This window comes from Pyxicephalus adspersus, chromosome 2, assembly GCF_032062135.1.
Source record: "Pyxicephalus adspersus chromosome 2, UCB_Pads_2.0, whole genome shotgun sequence".
NCBI classification, from domain to species: Eukaryota; Metazoa; Chordata; class Amphibia; order Anura; family Pyxicephalidae; genus Pyxicephalus; species Pyxicephalus adspersus.
In genome coordinates, this window is record NC_092859.1 from 130,447,592 (window position 1) to 130,456,503 (window position 8,912).

Below are 8,912 nucleotides of genomic sequence, written 5' to 3' on the forward strand. Positions count from 1 at the left end.
TAGTGTATTTTATATCAAGAATGATGGCTGCAGAGTAGTAATGTGAAAGCCAATGCACATTGATTGGGACTGCTGCAAATAAAATGCCTGAACTTCTACTTTGAGTTAGACTGTAATATTGTAGTACCTACAACATCTTTGATTTAAATATAGATATAGAAATATTGCAATATGCAACCCCCCTGTCTATTCAGTTAATTTATATTCTTATGCTTTTCTGTGTCTGCCTTTTAAATGCTATCCAATTTATTCATGTATGGGGTTCCCAGCATAGAGGAATTTGCAAACCACTTAACTAGTGGAACAAAAAGTGGGGGAAAAGAGTGAGCATAACTGATTTTACATGCCCTGCCAAATATAAAAGTTTTTGCATATTCCTTCGTGCCATTCTTTATGTGCATCTTGGCTTGGTACTAAACAGAATTAAATCTCTTAGATTTTATATACATTGTGAAAAATGTCTTTTCCGAAGTATACATTTAAGATGCTGGCTGTGTAAATATTCTAAACTGTGCAGCTTACTTTATACTGGCAGTTTGCAGAGGGGAGACAAATGGCTTCATTATTATTATAATAGCTGCAAAGTTTCACTTTAACTATATTCATGGGAGATACAAAAGTGTATTTCATATGTAAATAAGGTCCCGGTGATCACAGTGTTGACTCATCATTGCTGGATTTCTATTTGTTTCTCTCAGAAGTTGGTTGCATTTAAAGAACAGTAGAAAATGGCAATGTAAAACTTGTCTTTTCTTATTGTGGAACAACCCAACGAAATATTATTTGTTGAAGAACTCTTCATAAAGCTAAGCTATTTCTTCGCGATTAGATGAGGTGCATTGTAATTAACTTTGAATCTTTTGGATGGGAACCAGGATATCATTAAGAGCAAGTATGTATGGGGAGCGTTTAATGGGTTCTCACTCACTTAATGCATTGTCAGATTCTGCTTTGTAACTGTGCGTCAATCAGTAATTCGTTCATCAAACAGATCAAGGAGTAATAAGCATTGCAGTGAGGTTTGTGGGACAATCTCTATATAACATTCCCACAAAGTATTCTCTGGCTGCACCTAATGACCACGTTATATACATTTCTGTGCTAAAAATTCCTCCTGCTTCTTTTAAGAGTACTTCAAAAATACTTTAGAAAATAATTAGGCATTCATATGCAATAGGAAATACTCCTTAGTTCCCATTGAATTACTGTAGTGTGCAGATACGTGTCAATAAATGTGTAGTTCTTCCAACAACAGCTATTACGATACACTTTACCTGTTCAAAATTATATAAATGCATTACCTTAATCAGAATAATTTTCACATTCAGGTCTGAACACCGAAACTTTTTAAATATTCAGAATATTGAGGAGTATTTGCAATATAGGTTGTCTTGCTGTATTAGTAGGAATAGTGAAGCATTCCTCGGGTTGAATAGCAGACATGTCGTGGTATGGACAGCAAAACAGGAATATAAATGTCTAGAATGCAGATTTGTTTTGTTGTGTTCATTTCCAGCTGTGGATCCCCTGGCCAAGCTCTCTGATCTGTGAAAACATGAGTCTGCTGATTCCATGAAATATACTTTTATGCTGTCTGTCCATATTGAATGTTGGCGTAGTGGGCTTGACGTGTGTTGCCTGGGGCATCATAAAATACCATGATCTCTGATGTATCATAAGTACATCCAATGCATTTGACATTGTATTATGTTGTTAAATCTCATAGAACCTAATAACATTTTATCATTTCCAAATAAATTAGAGAAAAGCAGCAGTTATGTGCCAAGTATAGTAGCCAATAGCACCCAGACAATCACCATTTATTGGTTTAGGCAAGTCGGAATAATGAGATGACTGTATTGTCTGATTTTATTCTGAATATAATGTGAAAACACTGGCTAAATCTTTCTTTTTAGAATAGACCATTAAAGGGTTCCAAACCCAGCCATAGTTTTTTTTATTATGGCTGGGGTTGGAACCCTTTAATGGTCTAGTCTAAAAAGAAAGATTTAGCCAGTGGAAAGTAAAAGAGAATCGCCCTTTAAAGACAACAAAAACCTAGCAAAGGTTCTAACCCTGCCTCTGCTCAAAAAATCTATTGTTGGCTGGAGTACTGCTTCAGTTGAGAGTTGATTCTGTTCTTTTATTCGATTGGCGTGTGAATTTTGGTATTATATATAGCCCCAATCATTCGAAATATGAACATGTCAACCATTTATTATGCATACACTTGATTTTGTTTCTGGAAATGATCTTTTATTTGTATCTGATGCTAAGACAATGCTATACATTCAGTGCTGTTCTATGGAAAGAGGAAGAAGGTGTCCTGCTGCATCCTGCACCATAGGAGATGATAGCAGTCGCCCATGGTCCGTTGTTTAGTGATTCGCCTCAGCAGATCACTGGATGACGTAGAGGAACTGATGTACACGTACTAGATTTTTGCCCAAGATGATCATGACTGTTTGTCTCAGGTGATGATCATCTACCATGTATACGTAGCTTTACCTTTAGGCAGATAAATCAATATAACACCAAGATTACATGGGTGGCTTTTAATTTAAGAGATGGGAAAAAAAACTAATGCTAAGGCAAAGGTTTTATTGCTATTGTTAGAAGATTAATTTCCCAAGGGTATAATTAAATTGGTAGAAAATGTCATAGATTAGCAAAAACTCTCTGTAGGGTATGTGCTTAGGTCTGTAGGGGACAGTATGTTTGTTTGTAGCAAAATTTAAATTGGTGTGCTCCATTTCAGGTTTCCGTTTAGTTTTGGGAAAATAAAAGCAGGCAACATTTTCAATACATACAATCATTTCTTCCAAATATTTCTTCAATTATTGTTTCAACAATTATTTCTGACATACTGCGGACAGTAGTGTTTGGTGGTATCTTTTGGCCATTGTACTATATCTTGATGTTGGTGGACCAGGAGACACTACTGTACAGACATTGTGGCACTGGCCATACATGGCTGGATCAGATGACCATCCTAAGTGCTTGGGTCCAGCATATGTTCCAGAAACAGTTCTCCATGGTTAGAAAACAAGTTCTAATCAATGTTCTCCACTGATAAAAACTGTCAGTATCTGGCTCTATCTCCCTACTGTCATAAACACACTGCCCAAGAGTAGTTGTATCATGTCTGCACTTCTTGACCACCTTTTTAATTCTCTATCCTACGTTTTCTAATATTTGGAGATTCAGTCATTGCTTGAGATGACTGGGCCATGTAGTGGGTAATTCTTGAGTGGTAACAAACAAAACCTGCTCATTATCAGAGATAGAACATTTCTGATGTTGCAAAATCTCTGGCCACGTACTGTTTTTTTATCTGTAGGTTATCCCCACATAAAAATTATAGCAGTGCATATTCATCAATGTAAAATGGATTATATTACTTTTAAATCTTTATTTTGGAAGAAGGCACCTAAATAGGCATTCTTCAGCTGGTCTTTTATGATTTCCATCTATCCTACAGTGCTGTGGGCATCATCTATATTGGTAAAGATGCAGTTTTTATGCCCCTGGTACATGCAGGGCTGGAAAATGGGGGTGATAGCTAGAACCCTCACACATTGTAGGAAAGTGCTCTGCTTCTTCTAATGAGAATTGAGGTAACCTAAATCCATACATCAACTTGCTGTTCAGCTTAAATGTCCACCTAGGAACCCTGAAAATATGCCATATGTTAGCTGAAAATGGGGCAGGGCCCTTTGTGGAGGGAAAATATGAATGACGAAGGATAAAGTCTATTTTTAACTCAAAATAAATACAACTACCACCTTTCTAGTAATTTCAAAATCACTCATGGGATTTAAAGAACATTTTAAATCTGAAGTGAACATAACTTTAATTGCAAAGAAAATGATGGATGTGCTGTTGCTGCTTTTAGGTATATATAACATTTTCTGTCTAGGAAACGGACCACTAGCTTTTAGCTGGCAAAACCTGGTGCCGATCCCAGTGTCAACTCGTTTCGAGATCTCAGGCCTCCGGCAAAAAATAATATTATGAGCTCAGTGGAGCAGGGAATCGTTTTCGCTTGCAAAATTTCCAAATGCACTGGCGGCACTTTATGAAAAAAAAAATGTTATATTATTAAAATTCGTTCTTTCTAATAGAAGAATTTTGTAGACTGAGCACATATAATAATCTTGAGTTTATACATTATTCAAAACTAAATTTGAAAATAAGAGTGCAGTTATCTTGGGTTTCAGAGGGTTTTTCACATGAAAAAGATGGTACAAAGTGCTTTTATTAATCAAAGCAGCATTTAGTTCTCAGAGTAAGTTAAATGAAGCACTAAGCACCAACATCATTAAAAAGCACTGAATCTATTTTCAAGAATTTCTGCCAGCTTGTTCCCGTTCAAGGGGGAAGGATGGTTTTTCTGTAATATTAAAAGCTGGCAAACAGCTGAAATATAACTAGCAGTACCAGAAGCCAATTAAGATCAAAGCAGAGATTTTCAGTAGTGCGGCTTCGTCGTTTCAATATTAAACAAATTTTTTTTCGCTTTGACATAGATCAAGAGGTGTTAATGCAGATTCTTTGAAACAAGTCAAGTAGTGTTTTTAAGTGACAGAATGGGCATTTGTTCTATCACACTCAATTAGTATCATGCCCCGGAATTCTCTGTATTTCTCCAATGCTGTATCTGATGTATCTGTTGCTGACAAACAAGAAAAGCACTGTAGGCTTTCATTGAAGAAGACGTGTCTGGAACAGAGAGAGAGAGCGAGAAGAAGAGACTAAGTACACAGTTATGTAGAACAAAGCACACGCATTTGTATTCCTCCCTCCTACATAATCAGAAGAAAACATACATATGTATTTGATCAGAAAGGCGGCAGATGTTTCTTCTCTATAAATGGTAATAAAATGGTCATGCTGGCGATCAAGAAACTTTGATGAACAAAACTGGAATATTAGAAGACTTTTTGTATTTGCAGCGTAGACGGTTTAGTGAGCAGTTGTAGATGATCATTGAAATTGATCAATGAGGTGCAAGTGCAATACTGCAAACAGTGCAGTCATGTTAAAGACACAAAAAAGTGAAGTCATAGTTTTATTATTTTTATTATACATGCAGGATGCTTTACCAGTAATAATTTGGTGGTATTTTTTAAAATGATTTTTATGAAGCTGCCATGTGCCAGCATCAATCTGGTGATCTTGACTGCTGCCGGGTTTGGGTCGCCCATGGTCAGAACGACCCCCCATGTTGTGCTCCCAATAACATTGCTAAAGTTTGCAATACCATGCAGAGGGTTTGTAAGACTTCTGCATTCTATGCTCCAAGCTGTACCTTTAGCAATCGTTTAATTTTGTTTTGGATAATGTAGGGAAAGGTTAGACCTCTGATGCTCTCTGTACTACTGAGAGAGATTAGTCTTCTCCTACTAAGAGATTAGCCTTCTTCATTAGTTATGGTGATCATTGTCATTAAAACAGAATATGAAGGTAAAAAACAATTTTATTAGCAATTAGAGCAAAAGTTGTAGGGAAATCATCCAATAGAGATCTCCCTAAAAATACATTTAGCAATTTTCTCTCTTTTTTTGTTGCATCTTTGGGGAGAGGAAGGTAAATCTCTCTAGTAGAACCCAACAGAAAAAATAAATTGGGTTTTTAAACCTTTCTTTTGTTTTAAAGTAATAAAGTTGTAAAGTCTTCATTTAAACTTTAACCAGCCTGAAAACTGCCACTTATGAATCTTCCATTCTAAAAACAATTACATTTGTTCAGGTTTTCTTATAAAAGATTCATGCTTGTTTCCCTACTTAGCTCAGCTTACTATTTGTGTCATGAGTTTTGGCTCTGAGAGTTAAGGGTGAAAGGGCAAGTGACATTTGGCAGCAACTTTTAGATCTTGGGTGACCTCTTACCCCTGGTTCACATAGCCTATGACTTCATAAGTCACTTATGGTTGCAGTTTTAGACTCAGTATGTTTATTTATGCCCAATTGTGACTTTTTCTGTAATCTGAGTTCAGTGTAACATTCTACAGATGAATTTCACAGAGCCCCTGACACGTGGGGTCTTCATTCCCTAATGTGTGTGTAGTGATGCTTCAATCAAATTTGAACTTCCAATGAAGATTTACAGCGTGTTAAGAGTAACCATGAACTTCTCTTTGTAGTCTGTTTAATATTTGTGAAAAATACCTGTTCTTGACAAAAATCAATTACTGCTCTATGCACTCTCTGCAGCGCTATTATTGTGAACATCAAAACACCTTTTTCCTATATGGAGAGAGGAAGGTGACCTGTAATTACTTTATGTCCTAGGGTGACCATGCTAATTCTCTATATTTACGGAGCAATTGGTCAGTACTGTCCCTATTGGACAGGAAGTGTGTTACTAGCAGGATCACCAGGTGCAAGTTAACGTAAACATGTCAAAAAAAGTTTTGACATTAATTTCAGCAACAACTAATTTTTTTGTTCTTGGATGTAGATGCACTTCAAATCTGATATAATGGCTGAAATATTTGTTTTCCTGAATGCACTAGAACACATCAGGACATCAGTGTGTAGGAGACGACAACCTACAGTGGGTATATTTGGGAATATCTACAATTGTAAGCAAAACTGGTTTCCAGGCAAATGACAACAGGAGTTAATATGAACAAATATATCATAGCCATGCATTGAAACTGAACTTCTTGTGGGCTAAAACTTAATGGTCTTCATGTATTGCTAAATTTATTGAGTTTATGCATATAGATATTCACCTAATATACACCTTCACATTTTTATACCAATTCTCCTTAATAGAAGACCCCCCTAATTTTTTACTAAACATACAAAAGAAGTGGGTTCATTTAGAGAGGTATTATGGGTTGTCGGCACATATAGAACACTCCCTGGTGCCCATTGCAGAAGACTTATATTGACTAGATGACTCTGTACGGTTGGGTGAAGCTAAAGCTTTGCTTTGTATTATTCTGCGTACCATTGAAATGCACACAGGATACAATGTCTGTATCCGCTGATGCTGCACTCTTTGTTTGCTTGAACTGCTCTTCCCACAGAACTCCTTAGCTGGGCAGAGCATTGGAATGCCAGGGGACCCAGCTTAGGCGCTGGCTGTGTGTCTACATCAAGTCAATATGTCTCGCCAATTTAAGCTGTTTCTGTTTCCAGACTGAACACCATTCAGGAGTTTTATTTCCTTATTCTTCAAAGTTGCATTACCACAACTTACTTTCTGTACTTTCTAACCAAGAAATTTCAATTTTAAATGAAAAGTATTTTTTAATGAATTACCTATGTAATACTCTTAACCATGAACTGCAGCTAGTTTGCTGGTTATAATTCCCATTTTTATATACAGCAAATCTCTGGAGTGACTTTCCATTTAGGTAAAGGTAGAAGAAAAAAGCATTATGAACTGTGAGTGATACTCTGTTAACTTTGTCATTGCACTATGTCACTTAACATTCATGTTCTGCTGGGTCTGTGCAGTAAGATTTTTGCTGTGTCTTCTGTTTGCTAAGTATGAGTACCAAATAAAAATCATGGTATTTGCTTTGTACTTTGTTTTACTGTCAGCAGAACATGGTTTAAGGCACGTTCGGCTAAAATAAACATGTTGCCATCATGACTGTCTTGAGGTACATTTTATTATTTTGCTTTCTGTTGCAGTTCATGTTTTTATAGGTGTTTTGATTTAGGTTCAGCACGTCTATATAGTAAATTAGAATTGTCTGGTGTGTTCTTCAGATTTATGGCTGTGTAGTGATTGTAGCTGGGAGAAGAAATTGTTTATTTGTGAACAAACTAGCCGCAATCTACGTTTTACCAAACACGTAAACCCGCTAGAATGTGTTATAGGAGGACAGTAAAGTTTGAAAGCAAAGACACTGCACTCTTAGAATGGAGAACAGTAAATAGAATTAAAGGGGCTACTGTGGTTTGCAGTCAGTTTTATTTTAATATACATATTTAAAGTAGTTCTGTATATATAGCAACATTTTGAAGTCAATGCAGTTAAGACTCAGATTGTCTGCTGCATGTACCTGCAAATGGTTAGGATCCTGAGCTATCTTCTGATGGTCCCAGTTTCAGGACTGTCTATTTTCTATCTTCTTGATCCCCCCCAGTTATCCCCAGTTTCTCCAGCTAACCTCCATGTCAGTACCATATCCTGTAATGTGTGAAAACCAGGGGACCCAGGATATTGACCCTTCTGGAAGCATAGGTTCCATTCAAAATTCAGTAAAAGAATTCTCAGGATTGGAGCAGCGTTCATTGGCATGGCGAGCATTTCTTTTTACATGGATAGCTGAGTTTAAAAAAAGTTGGGTATTGCATGAGTTTTACACAAAATTCTGGGTACAAAAGTACAGCAAAATATTTTCCTTTTTTACACAGTTGGGCTGTTTTACTAAAGGAGTTGGGAATTTTTACATAATCCTAATAGTGTAAATATTTACTTCAATTATCCAACTGTGTACAGATAAAATAAAAAGGAATTAGCTTTCTACATCATTGAATATTTGACAATTTATTGTGTGAAGATTCTCAGCTACTTTCAGCTTCAGAAATAAAAGAAGCCACACAGAAAAAACATTTTACAAATAGGATATTTGGTACGTGAAATGTATCAGGGAAGAACTTGGGTTCTATAAGCCAACAATGGAATAAGGTATATGGTGGCAAGGAGCTAGAGTTGTGGTGTCCATTCTTTCCATGTACGATATAAGACCAGGGCAAGCTGTAATAAAAGGGCTACATATGACGACCGGGCCTTGAGGGTACATACCTGAAGAGCGTTATATGAATATTTCAGTATTGTATTATTTTGCCTGATCTTCAGCTTTTATGATTATTTAGGCAATGCATTATTCATTAGGTGATCATGGCAGTGACACAACAAGATGAACAATATGTTAATACTCATCA